This window comes from Pan paniscus, chromosome 17, assembly GCF_029289425.2.
Source record: "Pan paniscus chromosome 17, NHGRI_mPanPan1-v2.0_pri, whole genome shotgun sequence".
Classification (NCBI taxonomy): domain Eukaryota; kingdom Metazoa; phylum Chordata; class Mammalia; order Primates; family Hominidae; genus Pan; species Pan paniscus.
In genome coordinates, this window is record NC_073266.2 from 71,934,582 (window position 1) to 71,956,865 (window position 22,284).

Here is a 22,284-nt window from a genome sequence, read left to right on the forward strand (position 1 = left end):
TTAGTGCTATACATTTCCCTCTACACACTGCTTTGAATGTGTCCCAGAGATTCTGGTATGTTGTGTCTTTGTTCTCATTGGTTTCAAAGAACATCTTTATTTCTGCCTTCATTTCGTTATGTACCCAGTAGTCATTCAGGAGCAGGTTGTTCAGTTTCCATGTAGTTGAGCGGTTTTGAGTGAGTTTCTTAATCCTGAGTTCTAGTTTGATTGCAGTGTGGTCTGAGAGACAGTTTGTTATAATTTCTATTCTTTTACATTTGCTGAGGAGTGCTTTACTTCCAACCATGTGGTCAATTTTGGAATAGGTGTGGTGTGGTGCTGAAAAGAATGTATATTCTCTCGATTTGGGGTGGAGAGTTTTGTAGATGTCTATTAGGTCCGCTTGGAGCGGAGCTGAGTTCAATTCCTGGATATCCTTGTTAACTTTCTGTCTCATTGATCTGTCTAATGTTGACAGTGGGGTGTTAAAGTCTCCCATTATTATTGTGTGGGAGTCTAAGTCTCTTTGTAGATCACTAAGGACTTGCTTTATGAATCTGGGTGCTCCTGTATTGGGTGCATATATATTTAGGATAGTTAGCTCTTCTTGTTGAATTGATCCCTTTACCATTAAGTATTGGCCTTCTTTGTCTCTTTTGATCTTTGTTGGTTTAAAGTCTGTTTTATCAGAAACTAGAATTGCAACCCCTGCCTTTTTCTGTTTTCCATTTGCTTGGTACATCTTCCTCCATCCGTTTATTTTGAGCCTATGTGTGTCTCTGCATGTGAGATGGGTTTCCTGAATACAGCACACTGATGGGTCTTGACTCTTTATCCAATTTGCTAGTCTGTGTCTTTTAATTGGAGCATTTAGCCCATTTACATTCAAAGTTAATACCGTTATGTGTGAATTTGGTCGTGTCATGATGTCAGCTGGCTATTTTGCTCGTTAGTTGATGCAGTTTCTTCCTAGCCTTGATGGTCTTTACAATTTGGCATGTTTTTGCAGTGGCTGGTACCGGTTGTTCCTTTCCATGTTTAGTGCTTCCTTCAGGAGCTCTTTTAGGGCAGGCCTGGTGGTGACAAAATCTCTCAGCATTTGCTTGTCTGTAAAGTATTTTATTTCTCCTTCACTTATGAAGCTTAGTTTGGCTGGATATGAAATTCTGGGTTGAAAATTCTTTAAGAATGTTGAATATTGGCCCCCACTCTCTTCTGGCTTGTAGAGTTTCTGCCAAGAGATCAGCTGTTAGTCTGATGGGCTTCCCTTTGTGTGTAACCCGACCTTTCTCTCTCAGGTTTTGCCATTGTATCTTAAAAAATTCAACTGTGGTATGCAAGTTCAGGAGACAATGTCAAAGGAAGAGACTGTTCCAGGTGTGTGAAGCCCAGTGAAGTGTCGATAAAATCTGAACAGTAACCTGGCTTCCAGTGGATTGATCATCTGTTAGAAGAATTACCTAAAATCTCTAAGTTTTAACTAGAAGGAGGAGTTCATTAATGGATAGATCTTATCCCATCTCTCTGCAGTAGGTCTGTAGCAAATATGGCAGGTGAAGATTTGAAGGAAGAGTGATGTAGAGGCATTGCCAGGAGTGTGAGAAATCTAAATGTATATTTATTTTCCCCTGAATGGGAGAAGAAGAGACAACTGCTAATCCTTTCCATTTTATGGTGAGTTAAAATTTTTCTCAAATACTGTCTGAAATCTCTCTGGATTTTTATCACAACCTTCTGAAGTGGTTCCCTCCTCTATGTTTACTATTGTGACTAAACAGAAAAAGTATATATTCATAATTTATAAAGAGATATATCATTAATAGAAGAAACAAAGTTCTTATAGTAATACTCTTTTACTTATTAAAATATAGCATACAGACTGGGTGCAGTGGCTCACACCTGTAATCCCAGCACTTGGGGAGGCCGAGGCAGGCGGATCACCTGAGGTCAGGAGTTTGAGACCAGCCTGGCCAACATAGTGAACCCCTGCCTGTACTAAAAATACAAAAATTAGCCAGGCATGGTGGCCCGCACCTGTAATCCCAGCTACTCAGGAGGCTGAGGCAGGAGAATTGCTTGAACGTGGGAGGCGGAGATTGCAGTGAGCTGAGATTGTGCCACTGCACTCCAACCTGGGCGACAGAGCAAGACTCCATCTGAAAAAATAAATAAATAAATAAAAATAAGATAAATATAATACTGCATATATTCTATTACTTTATCCTTTTACATTACGTTTATCAACACTCTATATTACCTTTTAGCCTTAGAGTATCACCATGAACATAGGACCTTTCATAGGTTTAATATATTCCAATTAACTGCAATGTAACTATTACATATTTGAAGCTCAGTTTGTCACAGTCTGGCTTTGTGTGAGCCCTTGAAAGCCTCTATTGTGTTGACATTCTTGAAAGCATCATTGCTCTCTGGCAACAACAGAATGTTCTGGATTCTATTGATTTTTTTTTCCTACCCTAGATATAGACACAATCTTCTTCCAAGGAAACAAGTGTTCTTACTCCTGAAGTGAGTTGTTGGCAAGGAGTGGGGTTTATGACTTTACCCATTTATCTGAAGAGTGAATAAGGCACAGGAATCTATATTCTTTGCCTAAGGGCACATATTTTATTACCAATAAAACTGAGACTAGCATAGAACTCTAGGCTAAACTCCAGACAAGGCTTATGTGATCACCTTATTAATTAAAATGTCTCCCTCTGACGTCACACACTCCTGCCTCCCCCTGCTTAATTTTTTCTTATAGTACTTATCACTTTTTAACATAGTATTATTAAGTAGTTCTGACTCCTACTAGAATGTAAGCAACATGAGGGCAGGGAATTTTTGTCTGTTTCATCTGCCAGTAAAACTGAAGCATCTAGAACAGTGTCCTGGACATCGTGAGTCCTCAGTCAATATTTGTTGAGTGAATGCACATGAGCTATAACAGAAGTTTTCTGTAGCTAGACTCAGCTGGTCTTGTCCATATGATCACTCAGTAGCCATCCTGAAGTTTGACTTACCTTCTATTATGCCATTAGATTGGCATTATACATTACATATGGAGTACTTATTTGGGGAAACGAATTGCTGGAATGTTGAATATCTTTTTTATTTGAGACACTCTCACTCTGTCACCCAGGTTGGAGGGCAGTGGCACAATCTTGGCTCACTGCAGCCTCCTCCTCCCAGGTTCAAGTGATTTTCATGCCTCAGCCTTCCCAGTAGCTGGAATTACAGGCATGTGCCACCACACCTGGCTAATTTTTGTATTTTAGGTGGAGACAGGGTTTTGCCTTGTTGCTCAGGCTGGTCTTGAACTCCTGTGCTCAAGCGATCTGACCACCTTGGCCTCCCAAAGTGCTGGGATTACAGGCATGAGCCACAGTGCCAGGCCTGAATATCTTTATTATTATGTCCAATGGAATCTTAAAAAATGGGAGTGTTGGGAAGCTAGCAATTTGATGTTATTTCTCAAAATAATTATATCACCAACTCAAGTGGCAGAGCTAGACAGTCATTTAATCCAGTCATAATTGTATACAGATGAGGAAACTGACCTAGGACGGTTAAGGAACTAGCCTAAAGTCATATTGCTATGTAGAGTAGAGCTGAATGAATAGAACATTTTCATTTTTTTTAACTTCACAAGGTTAGGGGTCCTTCCCAGCATTCTCTGATGCCTGTATTAGAAGCCCACACCCACCCAATGCCTGCCGGGTTAGGGTTCTCCTGAGAGCAAGGGTGTTTCGGGAATAGGTAATGGCGGGGGTGGGAGCAGCAGGAATTTGTATTGAGCCTCTCCTGCAAAGGAATTTAAATGTATGGCATTGATTTTGAGGTGATAAAATATTTAAAGTTCTTATTTAAGTTTTTTTTCTGACTATTACAAAAGTTTATTTCACAAAAAGTCTAATAAGAAAATGTACGTGACCTAATTTTTACATCATAGTAAAACAGGATCTATGGAGAGAGGACATGGGTTTCTCTGCTGAACAGCCATTATTTATACTCGTTCCAAGGCTTCTAACATGATGATACTATTTCCTCGTATTACCACCATTCCAATATTGTTCTATTGTCCACTAGTCACCATCTCCACACATTCGTCTATCACAAGGTTCATAAAAGGATCAAATCCCCGCAATATTCCTTGGACATGTCTGCCACCATTTAATTTCAATGATAACTTCTTGTCCATAAATTTTTTCAACTCGGGAGGGTGAGCTTTGCTCATGGTGTATACTCCGCGGGCTCACAGATGCCTTGGAACGGAATGCATGGCTTCCCTCACGCTCCCGCGGTAGGCGCGGCGTCTCTATTTAAATTTTATCTATGGGACCAGTAAGGTGATTTTCCCATCTTGTTTTCAGGATACCATAAAACATATTTTTTTTCCTGTTTAATTTTCCTTGTATATTTGTTAGCTGGAATGAATCATACATTGTAAAATCTTTGTAGCAAGGGTCTGTGTCTTCTAAATTTACTAACTCTTCCCAGTGTCTGTTATATACTACCTTCTCATACATCTCTGATATCCAGTGGTCATATGAAAGTTGAACAATAGATAAGAAACATTTGCATAATGAGAATATTGATCAGTCCTGTTAGTAGTAGACATTTCAAAGGAAGTAATTAGAAAGAATTGCCCAACATTGCCTTATCAGCCTTTTCCACCTGAATGGTTATAAAGGTAGACTAACATAGAGATGGGGGAAATTTCTTATTGGAACTTAGTAGCATTGCTTTTTCTCCTTTACCAGTATGGTATAAAGAAGAATCTACTTGGCTCAGTTTTTCTGAGGAAAACAATATTCTTTTGTGATTGGATATATTCCAGGAAAATAAACTCAAATCATATAATGAAGAGTTATATCTTATATATTCAGTTTCTCCCTTTGACAGATATTGCAATCAGCAGCTCTTTGTACTTGTCAAATTTATTATTAGTTATGTCTAGCCCTTGTGATGGAGATAAACATTTCAAATAATAAAAGTTGTAGCATACCCTAGTGAGAAATAAGAGCTAGAAAAGTTATCAATATGTTTTCATTTTAGTTTGTGGTAAAAAATAGACCTACCAAATGTAAAATGGTAGAATACAACAGAACTTTATTGCTTGTATGTGCAAGAGTTTGAAAAGGGTGTTTTTCCCTGGTCTGGTGGGTTTCCTTTACAGTGACCTGGGGACTCAGGCCCCTTCCGTCTAATGGATCTGCCCTTCCCACCAGGGCATCACTGCATTCACCTGCTGAAAGTGTGAGGGGGAATAGTGGGGGATTACCTTCTTTTTTTAAAAGTCTGAGCCTGGAAATAGCACACAGCATTACTGCTCATAGTCTGTTGATTAAAACTCAGCCACATGGCAAAACCTGACTGTAAGGGATGGTGGGAAATACAGAGTAGCCATGTGCCCAGGGAAAAGATGTCATGGATGTTTTTCATGATTTTCCTTCCTCCTTTCCCTTTTCTTTCAATTTTTATTTTGAGATAATTTTAGACTTTAGACTTTAGAGTTGCAGAGATATTCCCTGAATAACTTTCTTTCAGCTTATCCTTATGTTAACATCCACATAATGATAAAAGAATTTTCAAAACCTGGCACAATACTATAAACTATAAACCTTACTCAGATTTCGCTAGTTTTTCCTGTAATGTCATTTTTATGTTCCAGGATCCAATTCATTTAATTGTCACATTTCCTTAGTCTCCTCCAATCTGTAATAGTTCTTGTCTTTCTGTTTTTTATAATCCTGTCACTTTTGAAGAGTCAGTAATTACTGTTCAGTAATTTGGTAAAATGTCACTCAATTTGTTTTTTTTTTAATGTTTTCTCATGATTAGATTGAAATTAAGCATTCTAGGGAAGGCTACCATAGACTGGAGGGGATCTGCCCTTCTCAGTGCACCAAATTGTGGGTATGTGATGTTGGTGTGTATTATAGGTGATGTTAACCTCGATGACTTGGCTAAGGTGGTGTCTACCAGAATCCTCCACTATAAAATCACTATTTTCCAGACAGGTGCAGTGGCTCACTAGAAGTGCCAGGCAAGGTGACACTAAAGTGCCTGGAATCCCAGCACTTTGGGAGGCCAAGGTGAGAATATCACTTGAGCCCAGGAGTTCAAGACCAGCCCAGGCAACATGGCAAGACCCTATTTCTACAAAAAAAATTTTAAAATAAAATAAAATTACTATTTTCCCTTGGCAATTATCAGATATTTTGGAGAGATAATTTAAGAATATGCAAGTATTGTTTACAGTTTACCTTTCAATTAGTAATTTTAGCACCCATCAAGGGATCTTGCCACAGCAATTTTTACTGTGATATTCTAATGATAATTTTCTGTTTCCTTCATTAAAAAATAAAATTTTGGTGGCTATCTGATGGTTACATATATATTAAGGATCCTTGCCCTCCTCTCCATGCCCCCCATTTTGGAGATTAAAGGGACTGTGGTTTAAATGATGTTAAGCCATCATTTAAAGATGACAAAAGGGTTAAAGGATAAGGGACACTGCCACAGCTCTGTAGTACTTAGATGTGGTCCAAATGGGAAGCTTCCTGGAATGGCAGTAAGAAAGCCGGGGTTTCAGTTACAACTGTCTTATTAGCTGAATGTAAGGAGCTGTTTTTACTCTAATTTTCTAATTTGTAAAATAAGAGTAATTCTATACATTGTCCAAAGTAATGTGTAAGGATGCAGTACTTTGAATTACTAGGAAGGGTAATATCTGTTTTATGAATTTGGAGCGTCCTTATTATACCAATTAAAATATAGGTATTATCGAAGTGGAGCAAGCCTACTTGTGCTTATTTAAAAGGAACAAGACTAACATTTGTTGTACATTTACTATATGCAGGCCCAAGCTTGGAATCCATGAACTAATTTAATCCTCTCAGACTTTTATGAGAGCAATGTTATTAGCCCCATCATATAGATGAATAACTTGAGGCCCAGAGAGGCTAAATAACATGCCCCAGGCCACATAGTCGATAAATGGTGGGGTTAGGAATTGAACCATGGTGGTCCAGCTCCAGAGTTTGGACTCTTCACCACTTCACTATGTACTTGTGCCCTGGTTGCAGAACGGATGTTCATCTAGTACATGCTAGCGTGTCCATATCAGCTAACTGCTTCTGTTCTGAAGTATTAAATTCTTGAATATTTAAGTAAATATTTTGTTAAAAATTTATATTTAACAAGGTTGTTAAATAGGTTGTTAAATATTTTGGGCATAAGCCTGGGTACTGGTAAATAAAAATATTTGTATGTCCTAGTTATGTTTGAACTGAGCATGTATTCCATTTGAAATAAGTGAACTTCAGGAAATATTTTTGGTGTTTATGATTGGAAGGACAATAATTTAAACATTGAAGTGAAAACAGAAGTATTGGACATGTGTTTGTTAATTGTTCTTCCCAATTTTGAGGCATTAGTCCACGTTTGTCCATGGCCACAGCATATAAGTAGTATGGCTCTTGTTTAAAGGTAATTATTAGGTGGGTGATTGGATATGTTACAAGGAAATCTAAGTAGGGTCACCAGTTTTCTATTCTTTCTATACATCTGGCACTTGCTTGGTGATTTGGCTCCTATTGTAGAATCTGGTTCAGTTTACAATTCTGCCTATTTTCTTAGCAGCCTGCCAAGCATTTCTGAGTGGTCTAAAGAACTCACTGCATTTCTCTGGTTTATGTGAAGAACTGGTGTCCCCTTTATTGGTGGTGGTGCAAGAGTCCTCTGCACTACACCATAGAATTAACTTCATGTGCATTAAAATGATTTAAAAAATATTCCTGCTTTCAGCTGTATGGCTTCAATTCACCATGAACCATTTACATGTATGTCAAAGGCATGACGTTCTCCTGCAGCAAATATAAATTGTAGGGAAAGCTCTGGCTGACAGTGGGAGAGCTGGGCTTTCATTTTGGCTCTGCCAGCGACTTACTCTGTTACCTTGGGGAAAATCCTTAGCCTCTTTGGGCTCCTTATCTGCAAAGATCAGCCAGGCACAGTGGCTCACACCTGTAATTCCAGCACTTTGGGAGCTGAGGCAGGTGGATCGCAAGCTCAAGAGATTGAGACCATCCTGGCCAACATGGTGAAACCTCATCTCTACTAAAAATACAAAAATTATCTGGGCATGGTGCCACATGCCTATAGTCCCAACTACCCAGGAGGCTGAGGCAGGAGAATCGCTTGAACCTGGGAGGTGGAGGTTGCAGTGAGCCGAGATTGCACCACTACGCTCCAGCCTGGGCAACAACAGCAAAACTCCGTCTCAAAAAAAAAGAAAAAAAGATCGAAATGACCTTATCCAGCTGCAGCTTTCTCTGATTCAGTGCTTCAGTGAGTTTTAGTGTAGTTTAGTTAATGATTTGTTTGTCTTGCCATTTAAATGAATGCTAAGCATAGCCCCCAGATAATGCTTATGACAGAAGGCTGCATTTTCACATTTCCAAGAAATAACAGTAAATGGTGAAGTTGTGTAAAACTTGTTTTGAAGATTCACATAGTACTATTGTCAGATAAGACCAAAGAAAAGTGGTCACACTATATTTCATGGAGTCAAAAAGACCACTCACTTTAAAACATATCTCATTTTCAGAGATATTAAAATGTGGAAAAATATGTATTTTAGATTTGATCAAATATGATATGAAAGCCCCAAGGTCATCTCTCCATCACTTGATCATAGATTAACCTGCAGCCTTTCTTGGAGCCTAGGCTGCCTGATACAGATAGGGTCTACATTCTTACCATATGGTCTGTCATAGAGCTGCTTAGAGGCAAGTCAGAAATTTGGACTAGAATGTAATTGACTAAGTGTGCCCACCTAGTGTGGCCATGTTGGGATGTGAAGCCTCAGTTCACAGTTGCAATTTCAGTGAAGACTTGCCTTCTTACTTTCTCGATACAATCAGTCTTCTGTATACTCACAGGACTTTGTATATATTTCTACGTAACACTTAGCACATTTTGTTGTAGTTATTTGCTTTCTTTTCTGCTTCTTCTCCTAAATTATGAGCTACTCAAAATTCTCTTAATGTTGTACAGGAGTGGTGTACAGCCTGCAATATAGTAGGCACACATCATGTTTATTGAAGGAGTAAAGGTCCAAAGGTATGAAGGAAAGAAGGGTGGCTGACTGTTTTGTGGATTATAGTAGGGGTTTTTAGATTACTCAGCCACCATTCATCACCAGGAAAAAAGATGCAAAATGAATTTTATGTAAAGATTAACTTTTAGGTAACAGGATTATTTCATAAACTATTAGGAAAACTACGTTATTAAGAAATAAGACTGATTTGAGTAAAAAAGAAAGAGTTTACTAGGCTAAGCCCCCACCATCAGATGCCAAAAAGAACCAATGTCATGGAAGAATATTATGACAAAAGGTGCTTTGCTCCAACACTAAACTGGCTCTGTCTGTGATTTGGGGCAGTTACCACCCCTCCCTATACCTCAGCTTCCTCTTCTGTAAAATGGGAATAATAATAGCACCTGATAATCACTGTAAGAATGATATCACATAATGTTTGTAAAACACTCAGGACAGTACTTAGCACATAGAGAAGGAGATAAGTGTGAGTTATTATTGTTACTATCTCTATATGTGTCATCAGTGGGCAAAGAGTTGGGGACCAAAGGATGTGTTTTATTGGTCTTTCATTTGGCAATTGTTTCAAGGATTTTTTTTTAACCCAAGATTATGATTGAATAGATAGTTTACTTATTTCATGTCCTTCACTTTCAGCTCTATACAAGTATGCCCTTACTTAAGAATCCTCATTCTTCTCCTCTGGGATCTCCCAGTTTGCTAGAGCTATCTTTTCCTCTCCCCTCCTTTCTTTTTCAGTGAATTGATTGTTCCTCTTTGCCAATGGACAGCTCAGCATTTGAAATGCATGAAGATGCAACACAGAATAGTTTGTCTATGGGGACGATAAACACTATCTCTAGAATGGTAAGGTGGGGATTTATATCTTGTGATTTGTTCCCTCCAAGACCTTACACAGAGCTCAGGCAAGAACCCCTCTTTAGATCAGTTCTTCTTAAGTGACCCTCTTCAGAAAGATAGCATCTCCTCTTATGAACATTTCTTGATTTGCCCCCTCTCATAAACTCTAAACTCACACCCATTTAGCTCTTTTTAAAATTTTACTTTATTATTATTATACTTTAAGTTTTAGGGTACATGTACACAATGTGCAGGTTAGTTACATATGTGTACATGTGCCATGCTGGTATGCTGCACCCATTAACTCGTCATTTAGCATTAGGTATATGTCCTAATGCTATCCCTCCCACCTCCCCCTACCCCACAACAGTCCCCAGAGTGTGATGTTCCCCTTCCTGTGTCCATGTGTTCTCATTGTTCAATTCCCACCTATGAGTGAGAACATGTGGTGTTTGGTTTTTTGTCCTTGCGATAGTTTACTGAGAATGATGATTTCCAGTTTCATCCATGTCCCTACAAAGGACATGAACTCATCATTTTTTATGGCTGCATAGTATTCCATGGTGTATATGTGCCACATTTTCTTAATCCAGTCTATCATTGTTGGACATTTGGGTTGGTTCCAAGTCTTTGCTATTGTGAATAATGCCGCAATAAACATACGTGTGCATGTGTCTTTATAGCAGCATGATTTATAGTCCTTTGGGTATATACCCAGTAATGGGATGGCTGGGTCAAATGGTATTTCTAGTTCTAGATCCCTGAGGAATCGCCACACTGACTTCCACAATGGTTGAACTAGTTTACAGTCCCACCAACAGTGTAAAAGTGTTCCTATTTCTCCACATCCTCTCCAGCACCTGTTGTTTCCTGACTTTTGAATGATCGCCATTCTAACTGGTGTGAGATGGTATCTCATTGTGGTTTTGATTTGCATTTCTTTGATGGCCAGTGATGGTGAGCATTTTTTCATGTGTTTTTTGGCTGCATAAATGTCTTCTTTTGAGAAGTGTCTGTTCCTATCCTTCGCCCACTTTTTGATGGTGTTGTTTTTTTCTTGTATATTTGTTTGAGTTCATTGTAGATTCTGGATATTAGCCCTTTGTCAGATGAGTAGGTTGCAAAAATTTTCTCCCATTTTGTAGGTTGCCTGTTCATTCTGATGGTAGTTTCTTTTGCTGTGCAGAAGCTCTTTAGTTTAATTAGATCCCATTTGTCAATTTTGGCTTTTGTTGCCATTGCTTTTGATGTTCTAGACATGAAGTCCTTGCCCATGCCTATGTCCTGAATGGTAATGCCTAGGTTTTCTCCCAGGGTTTTTATGGTTTTAGGTCTAACATTTACGTCTTTAATACATCTTGAATTAATTTTTGTATAAGGTGTAAGGAATTAATACAATAACAAATATTGTTTTGTGAAACTTTTGTTTCAGTAGTGTGTATATATTTACGTGTGTGTGTGTTTGTGCATGTATATCTGTACATGTACTGGATCACAGGGGGAAATGTATTTCTTGATGTGAATGTAGTAAAAAAAAAAAAAGTTTGAGAAACACTGATCAAGGCCAGTGATTAAGGAAGAAATACTAATGTCTAGCAAAGCATTACTCTTAGATATATAAAGTTATATGCTATCATTTTCTTTTAAAAATGTAAATGTGACCTTACAGTTGTGTGTAAATGTAAGCTTTCCTTTGAGAATGCTGGATCATGAGTATTACATTTTAATGATCTGGTTTGGTGTTGTGCACTTGTATAGTCCCAGGTACTTGGGAGGCTGAGGCAGGAGGATCTCTTGAGGCAGGAGTTTGAGGCCAGCCTAGGCAACACAGCAACACTCGATTTCTAAAACAAAAAAGAGAATTTAATGATCCTGAAATGATATGCAGTGATAGTACTTTGTTTTAGTGGAATAACAGAGGAATCAGGAGAAATTCTTTCTACACCTATAATTACAGATAATAGTGTGGCTTTCCACAAGTCACTGCTCCACCCTGGGCTTCAATTTCCTCATCAGGAAGATGAGACATAGAAGCTAAGCTGGAATCTTTAGTATTCTTTACAATGCAGCATTTCGGTGTTTATATCTTGAGGCTAGTTCCCCTTAAGACCCTTAACACAGAGCTCAGGAAAAACTCTTTAAGCCAGCTATCATCTTAAGAAATGTAGTACCCCCTGCTCTGATCATGTCCTGATTTAACATGAAATAATTAAAAGATACATTTTAAGTATACTTTAAAAAATAGCTCTTTTCATCATGTTTGTCAGTGAATTTTAGTTGAAGTTAGTATAAAGAAAAATTTAAGAACCGAGAAAGGAGGCAATATTTCTAATGTGTCTTAAGTAGAGAATAATGGCTTTCTAATTTTCCCTAGGCAAAGAACAGGCTGTGGTCACGGGTGAACATTTTCCTGGTGTGTCTCTTGGCCTGCATCATTACCACAGCAGTAGGAGTGCTCATGCTCTCCTTGGTCTATATTAGCAACTCATGCAGACATTCATTTCAAACCTGAAGCCTGGCCTCTGCAAACAATGACTCCCATAGTATCAAAAGCTATTGATCCAGAATTTCAGTTTCTTAATCACTTACCTAAATCTAAAGTATGAATTACACACATTAGGAAAAATAATTATTCTTAATGGCAACTTTAAAACCACCTTCTCATTGTATGTTTACTAAGCTTTATTCTCTATTGGAAGGGATGAACTGTGAGCCAGGATGAAGGAAGGTGAGAGATAGAGAAGAGGGGAGAGTTGCGTTGTTGTTGACCTCAGACAGAAATGTTCTTCAGTAGACAGTTCCATGTCTGACTAGAATAGAGAATTGCACGTGGACAAATGGAAATTCCTCTATTCTCTTGCCACCCTAGGTGTCTCTTTAAATGTCTAACAGGGTCTAGACTGATAGCACTGCGTGTGTTACTATTGCCATTCCTGGACTCTTACAGACCTATTCCTCCTCTTCCTTTCTGGGATTCCAAAACTCACCTCACCACCATTGCCTTTTCCCTTTTGCCTCCTTCTTACTCTATAGGCCCCATGCTCTTAGGAGGTGGCCTCCATGCTTATGGTGGCTTGTTTATGGTTTTCCGGGTGTTTGACTTCCTTGATGGTACAATCCAGTGGGCCCGGTACAGGAACAATGTCAAAGACTATCTCAGCAATGAAGAAGAGGCCTTTGGCACCAGCTTGAACAGTCAGAGATCACAAATGACTCTGGGGACACTTAGGATAAAAAGCAATGGCCTCCAGGCCCTTCACTGGCACTTCAACGCCAGTGAACATGACTGTCTTGCTCAGGTATAACTAGTTTGCCCACACTCTCCTCTTAAGCATCTATGTTTTTTGTCCTGAGAGTAGTATTTTAGTTGTTACAAAATCTGCTTAACTAAGAGATAGACAAACATTCAGGCTTTGGCTATATATTCAACTAGATTAGTTAGCAGTGCCTATAAGCATTAGTCTGTTTGTTTAAATTATTTTTGGCATCACTTTGAACTCTTTTCTTCAGTATGAAATCATTTTTCACACACTATTGTTAAAATAAGATCACTGTTTGGTCCTCTGAGCCAAAGCTAAAACCGGCAGCTCTGATCTAATGATCAAAGAAACAGCAGCTTTTCTCTAAAGAAAATAACAGCAACCAGAATAACAAAGTAGTTTGCTGTGTTCAGTCAGTCTGGAGTCTCTAAGATCAGGCCAATTGGATGCCCTTTTGTGGTTCAGACTTTTCAGAATGTTCTTGAAGTCTAGTGAAACAGAGATAGCTGGAGGTAAAATGAGTGTCCTTACTTGAATTTCAAATAATTCATTAATTCCCTAAAGTATTTATTGGTTTCCTTCTGCATTCCAGACACTGGGGAAGCAGTAGTGACTAAGCCCTCACAGAACTTTCAGAGTTTAGTCTTTCCCTGGTGATCTAGTTAAAGACGCATAGCCAATTTTACGTGATGTTTTTGTTGTAGTTAATAAAGCCTTCTTTTTTATTCTTGGACAATGCATTCAATTTTAGAATTTACAACAGAGAGAGAGATTAGAGTTTCCTTTATATGAGACCAAACTATTCTTTTTTTTCTTAGAACAGGAAGTCAGAGAGATTAGTTGGGTTTTCTAAAGATAAACTGTAGTCATTGGATTCACTGGGACAAAGCTCATGTTTTCTGACTTCTTGTCTTTTTCCACATAGACAAAATATGTGAAAGAGGATAATCTCTAAAACATTCATTTTCATGGTCTTGACTGAGCAGTGGCAGAGCAGTAGGAAAAAGAAAAGGCAGCTCAGTGGACTTTCCTAGGGGGAGACCCCTAAAAAGAAACTGCAAGCCAGGGAAATTGATCTGGAGCCTTCTCTAGTTGAAAATAGGCCCTGGGACCCAGCTCAGCCTGAGAAGGTTGTTCACGCAATCCTGAGAGTTCATAATGTGAGCTATATGGAGTTGAATATTCTCTAGATACCCAGAAAATTGTGGGATTACTGTTTCTCACAATCAGGGTAAGAAACCAAGCAACAGGATGTGAAGAAGTCCATCTATTCCAGTCGTCCAGGGATATTGCTTCTGCTTCTGAGTGTCTTCGTGGAAGCTTTGGAAGGGACCCTGGGAGTACGGTGGGCAAGCTGACTGGTGTTCCTGGCTTCACCACAAAGATCACATTGACTCCCATGCTATCTCTGCTTTGTATCTGGAGTAATTGGTGCCCTGATATGAATAGGTACACATTGCTGCTGCTCCCTGCTTGTGGATGAAGAGAGAGCTCTTTAGAGGGCCACCTTTCCCCTGTATATTTAATACCCATCTGGATTCGAGTTATACATGTCTATGTAGACAGAACGAAAACTTCTTTTTCATCCGCCCCTGTGGCTGCTCCACTATGTGACCATGAGTCTCTGGTAAAACAGAAATAATGGTATCTTCTCTGCCTACCTCACGGGGTAATACTGAGGAACAGATTAGAGAATGAGAAAGTATAGAATTTTATAGAAGCAGAATCAAAATATGGGTTAGTATGAATAAAAAGTATAGACTTTGGAGCCAGACTGCTTAGGTCCAAATCTTGGCTTTTCCATTGATTAGCTGAGTAATCTTGGGAAAATATGTTCTCTCCATAGTTTTCTCTTTTGTAAAATAGGGATAATAATATTACCATGCTTCATAGGATTGATGTAAGGAATAATCAAGCTGAATCAAGTAAAGTGATCACATGAATACCTGACATATATTAAAGGCACTACATGTTAGCTGTTATTGTTAAAATTGTATGCACACTTTTTCTTGTCTGGAAAGCACACACATATCTGTATGTATACATACACACAAACGCATACACTTGTACCTGTACAACCAACTAAGAACATGCACACATCCTCCCCAAGTGGCTTCAGTCTTTTTAAACTTTAAAATATGCAGTCTTTGTTTTTGTTTTGTTTTCTGAGACGGAGTTTCGCTCTTGTTGCCCAGGTTGGAGTGGAATGGCACGGTCTCCACTCACTGCAACTTCCGCCTCCCAGGTTCAAGTGATTCTCCTGCCTCAGCCTCCCAAGTAGCTGGGATTATAGGCATAAGCCACCACGCCTGGCTAATTTTGTATTTGTAGTAGAGACGAGGTTTCACCATGTTGGCCAGGCTGTTCTCGAACTCCTGACCTTAGGTGATCCACCTGCCTCGGCCTTCCAAAGTGTAAAACATGCAGTCTTAATAGGAGGTGATATTGCCCCCAAGGGGGCAACAACTTTTGAGGGAGACAAAAGTCTTACCCTTTTTATGTATAAAGAATAGATATGCATAGAGTATATAAACAATGGATTTATACGGTATACTGATCTACAGTATATGTACAGTATTAAAATTGCATAGGGTGGTAATAGAAAAAAAGTCTAAAAGCATACCTTAAAGGGAAAGTAATGAAAAGATGTTGAGAAACATTGCTCCAAAGTGATGTTGGTTATGTTTTTCTGCTTATATTTTAGGGAACAGCATAGATTGGGGTGGTTGATGATGATGGTGAAGTAGTTACACGCACAATGTTATAGCTGGCCAAGTAATCTTCTTCCCTAAAAATATACTATACTGGATAAAGAATGTGGGGAATGAAGATTGTTTTTTCTTGCTCTTCTTTTCCACACATGATGAACTTCAGACTTTGAATGTTGATGATGTATTTTTTTCTGTAACTGAGACATTGCTTCCAGGTAACTTAAAGTAGGTACCATATCTGAAAACACGTATCGCCCTGAAGGTATGTATTATGTACCATATCTGAAAACACATATCACCCTGAAGTTATGACACAAAGAGAGCATGAGTATTTGTGTTTCTGGGGCAGCAGTCAGCTAAGTCCAGGGAAAATTGACTAATAGGTATATATAATAAAAGTTGGATAATGGACTCAAAAGTACATCTTATATTCTTCCTAATGACAAAATCTTGTTGAAATTGAGTTGTTTTTTATTTCCTTTAATTTTAGTCTTCCATAGGAAACTATAATGTATTGGCAGAAAGATTATGATATAATTAACAGAAAACTTGCTATAATTTGTATCTCTCAAGAGTCATAAACTCACCCATTCTTTCTATGGGAAGAAATTTGCTGCAGATAATGCGGTCATGTTTTCATGTTTTCAATGGTTGATCGAGGCTTCAATGTGGATTTAGGAACTAAACTTCTCTGGTATAGATAATTATATTAATGAAAAGACTGGATGCCTGTGAGAGTTCTCTTTTCATTTGTTTTTAAATGCTCAACTGGTTATATTGTATCATTGCCATTTCTTAGCTGTGAGGACCTAGGTAAATTCCTCAACCAACTTAGATTTGAATTCCATCATCTGTAAGATGGGGAGAATAATGCCACTGACGTTATAAGGTTGTTGTGAGGAAGAAGTGACATAATAAATGTAAAAGGCATAGAAAATTGCATGTTCTTGGTGAGGGCTGCATAAATGTTAATTATTATGATGATTGTATGAATTGCTAAGTTGCTAAGTAGGATGTTGGCTAATGGGGTTTCTTTTTCCTTTTTCTTTTGTAAGCATCAAAATGCCCTTACCTTTAGTGCACTCAGAATTTGTAACAGAATTATAATGGATTATGACAGCCACATTTTCATTTTAATGCAAATGAAATGCACTATGTGTTAAGTGGATGTGGAAAGGTAATTTATCTCCAAACTTTTTTTTGGGGGGGGATTTACTTTTTAATGCAAAAAGAAGCAAATGGGAGGAATTTTTCATTTTGCTTCAGTTGTTAATAACATAAAATGACTCAGTCCTAATGGCTTTCTGGGCACAGTTGCTACAGAGAAAACCATGAAGATCCTGCAAGGTAGTTTCTGAGTTTAATGAGACAGAAAGATTCAAGATGTGCATGAAAAGAGGCTAAGAATATTTCAGAAAGTGGTAAAGATGTTATCACCATGATGGAAGATCTGGAATACTTGCTTAGGTTTTCAGTTTTGCATCCTCAGGTAATGCATAGTGAAAGGTGCCGCCCTTGGCAGAGTGTGAAATAACAGATTGCCTCTCAGTGCAATGTGAATGTGGGTAGCTGGGGAGACATGGAGCATCAGTAGGGTGGCCATATTCCAGTTTGTCCAGGGTATTCCTGATGTATACTTGTTTTCTTGGTGAAATTATTGATCACCGTCTTTAACTCTCCAGAAAACCTGGTTTGGATGATCAATTATATGGGTTCCATAAGAAAAGACAAGCTGTGTAGCATGTTTCTCTAATGATTTGACTGTGGTTCTTCCAGAGTTTCATGGGTTTCCCTTGGGAAATCAACAATAGTATACACAGATGGAATGAGCTTAGCTCTAAGAAGCCTGTACCTTTCTCCATCTTGAAAGAAAGAACTAAAACCAGACTGGAATTTATTCATTATGTCATCATAGCAAAAGTCTTGTTTTATGTTTTTAGAAGTGAAAGCTATAATAAATCGGAAAAGGGCATTGTGATTTTTCACAAATTATATTTCAAGGATTAGACTTTACTTTGTCATGTTTGTGTGTGAGCATTTGTGTACAAATATAGTCTTTAACCCTTTTAAGGAAGATTGTTAGGATGTTGCTATCCTAGAAGGATGATTTTTGCCAAGCAAGTGCAGAGAAAGGCATGGGGGTAGTGAAACACTGAAATGTAAATCTTCTACCTGTTGTGTTAGGGAACATCATTTGTAACCCTTAATTAGAACATGGCGATTGATGCCCTTTTTCATGATGTCTTACTCACTAATACATTTTAAGGAGCACTTACTTTAATATCTTTTGATTTTTGTGGGGCTAGGAGATTTTATGTGAAGGAGTGAAGGATGGCCTCTACCTTCCACTCTTACCCTTATAAGGAGTTCCTGTATAACCATGTGCTTTTATTCATCTGTTCTTCACTATTAATACTTATTCTTAATGAATATTTGATTGAATAATAAATTGGATTTTCTGATGGTATCCATATAATTGATCATCCATATTAGACTCTCTGGACAGTCAAAGGGGTGTGATCAATAATTTCACCAAGACAACAAGTGTACATTTTATTTGCTTAAAGTTAAATAGTTAGTTTTTTCCTCCTTAGGTGGGGATTATTGGCACTCAGAGTACCATAGAATTCAACACTCCCATTGGAGATGTGATATTTTTCACTATTGGAATCCAGCATTACATTAAGAGCACATGTGATTAGGATTTGCTTTTCATTCTTGCCTACAACCCTGAAGACCGGGTGAGAATAAGCCAGCTTGAGAGAGATTGCCAGGTGTCAGTGTTCTGCACAATATTCTGCTAAGCAATGTGTCTGGACCAAAGGGAGCCCTCAGTAAATGTGTATTAAATGAATGAATAAATAAACTGGATGAATCAACATGTGACCAGGAGAATCAAATAGTCTTCTCATCTGTTTATAAAGGGATCCAATATATCACATTCTCTCTTAATGCTCCAAATTTTGAACCCTGAAAGAAAGATCAAAAAGTCAATATATAGAGATCCAAATCACTTTTATTAGTAATAAATCAGGTATTAGTGTTAGAGAATGTACTAATACTGTGGGCAGGTGGGTTTCCTAATAGTGGTCCCCAGAATTGGATAGGCCTCCCTGTGTTGAGGCAGGTCTTTGTATACCTTATGGCATAAAGTAAAAGTGCATGCTCTTGGAAGGTTTGACAGCTCCCAAGCAAAAAGAGGGAGGAGATGAAGTGAGCATGCCCAACTTATTCTTTTCAAGTATACTTGAGGGGGAAAGGGTGGGGAGAGAAAAAAAAAAGAGAGAGAGAGAGAGAGAAATGGAGTTTATTCTATATGAAGAGAAACTTCAGGAGTAGTGAAGTAGCATTTCTTCCCTTTCATTCTTTGAGAAATCTATGATGACCTGTGTATACAAAACATAGACTAAGATAAATTGTTCACTGCATTAAATAATTATTTGCTTAAAAAAAATTCACCCCTGGGCTCCCTGATGAGATGAAATGATGGGTTTGAGAGACAGAGATACATTGTGGAACTTAGATTTTAAAAATTCTTAGGACTAAGTTGCCTTTTGAGACTGGGTGGGAAGTAAAACAGTCTGATTGGGCACCCCTGGGATGAGTCCGGGAACAGACAGGCATTTCTCTTGGCTGTGGTTCTTCCTACAAGGAGACCCAACAAGGCCTCCACGGAGAAGCACAGATGAATCCTGCAGTCTCCTCAACAGGGCCTAAGCCCAAAGGTGGATCTGATCCTGGTGACACTCATTTCCCAGGATGACCCCCTCCATTCTTTGAGGGAGACTGGCAAATTCTAGCACCTGGGTCTCAACACCTTCCTGGGCCTACCTGGCGAGAGGTTTATGGAGAGCTGTATGAGAAAGAGTGGAAAGTTGGCTGTAGATGTTATTGGCAGGGGGTGGCAGGGAAGAAGGATTCTGGTGACCCCGAATTTCGGTGTGGGTCTCACTGCTACTGCCACCCTCTTGGCCATCATTCTCAATAGCCATTGTAAGAACAAATCATAAAGCAAAATCAGATCAAATAAAATATAAGTAGGAAAATGAGGGAAAACTCAAATTAAAGATAGCAAGTTAAAGTTTAAAAAGCGAAGAATAAGAAAAGAGAATAGAAAAATGATTAGAATAAAAATGTTATATATGTGCAAAATATGACAAAGGTAAAATGTTAAAAATCAAAATTAATATGGAGGCAAAATAAACAAGATTTAATGTGACATGAAAGGCTAATACCGACAAATTAAAGCTTAAAATTATAAAAGATAAAAATGACAACTGAAAACCATTAAATACAAATCCCAAATTAGAAAGTACAAATCTTTTAAAAAGAGAATAGAAATATGGAGTTTTTAAATGAAAGGAAACAGGAATCGACTTACAACAGGAAAGAAATAAATGAATCAGAATTTGGGGGGCAGAAGGAAGTTTTTCACTCCTCACCTACCCTCAGGAATACCTGATTTGCACCTTGATGGAGGATAGTCCTCCAGCCCCCAACCCCCATCAGAGTAAGTGATGGGAAGTGCTTCTGATGGGGATGTGTTTTGTATCGGGAGTGTGAAGGGAAAAAGGAGGGAGGGAGGATAGACAGGCAGAGAGAGGGAGGGAACATATACCCAGAGAGAAACACAGAGAGAGTCACACACATACAGAGGGACAGAGACACACAGAGAGAGATACATGGAGAGATGCACAGAGAGGAAGAGACACACATACACACACAGACATACAGCCCCCAATAAAGAGAAAGACAAAGAGAAACAGACATGAAAAGGGAGTGACACCAAGAGAAAGAAACAACACAGCCATACACAAATAGGAGACACACAGACATGCACACAAAGAGGGACAGAGACCCGTAGAGAGACAGAGAGATAGAAGGAAAGACACACAGACACACACATGCCCACATACAGACAGACCTATACACAGGAGAAGGAAAGACAGACACACAAAAGGACAGACATACATAAAGACAAATGCACACAAACATAGGCACACATGCAGACAAGACAGAGATTCAGAGGCAGATGTGCACAGACGTGTGCACACATAGACACAGGAAAGAAACACTCAGTGAGAAAGGTAGATGCACATGCGCACACACACACACTCACACAGAAATTGAGAGGCAGAGTGAGAAAGAGAGATAATGCCAGAGAGGAGTGGGGGGAAGAAAGAGAAGGACAGCAACAGCCATATAGGGGACAAAGGCAGACAGAGCATCAGACCCAGCCCACTGGATATCCAGGCCCGGCAGACTGTGATTACTGGCCCCAGCAGAGAGAGGCCATCAGCCTCTGGCTGCAGAGCACCAGGACCAATTACTTGGCAGCCTCTGGGCATGGAGTTCTGAGAAGCCCTTTTGTCTCTAGGTCCCGTCATGGGAAGACGGATGGTCCTGCTCCATCCTTAAGGAGAATCACCTACCCTGTAGGACAGAGGTCCCTTCTAAAGAAAGTTTCAGATGCTTCAGTCCCTCTAGTTATCAGACTCTCCCTACCTCTCAGAGTTGAAAAGGTGAGCTCCCCATGGCAAGGCAAAACTGGTACACAAGGTGACCATTTGCAGGAGGTCATAGCTGTGCAGGTAGCCAAGTACCGTGCAGTATTGCAAAGGCCTTGACAGTTGTAAGACCTCTGCAGGGATCTGGGTAGTTAGATGCGGACATATCTTCTTTTGGTTTACACTATCAGCTGCAAACCCTTGACATGGATGATTATATCTAGGCTACAGCAGACCCCATCTTGGCCCAGCTTTCTTCAGGAAGCAAAGTGAATTTAACAAGAGCCCCCAGTTTAAGGAGCACCAGGTAATCAACCTTAGAGTTGCTGATGAGTTCCTATCTATTCTTCCTTCCTATTTGTTGTTATTGCTGTTAAAGAAGGACCACTTGGTTAATGAACTTGGAGCTCTTTACAAAGTGGAAGTGGGAAAGCAGGTTCAAAGCAGCCTGAGGGGCTCAGTTAACTTCGTGCTAAGGGAAAGTTTCAGTACACTCTGTAGATGAGCAGATCTATGTAGGAGACCCAATAAATTAAATTAATAGATTTTTATATGGATTTTAGCATGTGTGTATATAGTTGTTTACTTTCCTTTTATTATTTCAAATTTATTACTCCAAATGTAAGTCCATTCTTGTTATGTTCATCAGTAAAACTTAATACATTGCAAGTATTTTTGTTAATAATCTTTGTGAAAGGAAGTAAAGAGGTTAGCCTACATATATACACATTAAGGCACTGGAACTCAAACCTCCTCTGCAGAGTTTATAAAGAACCCTAGACTAGCAATTCTCAATCCTTTTCTTGGCACGAGATACTTTTAATAATGCCAACATTTTCAAGGACTCATTAATG

General features: G+C 38.9%; 2 pseudogenes; one reads left to right on the forward strand and one right to left on the reverse strand.

Moving 5' to 3' along the window:
- Nucleotides 1-3,893: 3,893 nt before the first annotated feature.
- On the reverse strand, nucleotides 3,894-11,476 carry LOC129394616 (small nuclear ribonucleoprotein G-like; annotated as a pseudogene).
- LOC117976774 (uncharacterized) lies at nucleotides 9,875-21,935 on the forward strand (annotated as a pseudogene).
- Nucleotides 21,936-22,284: the final 349 nt, after the last annotated feature.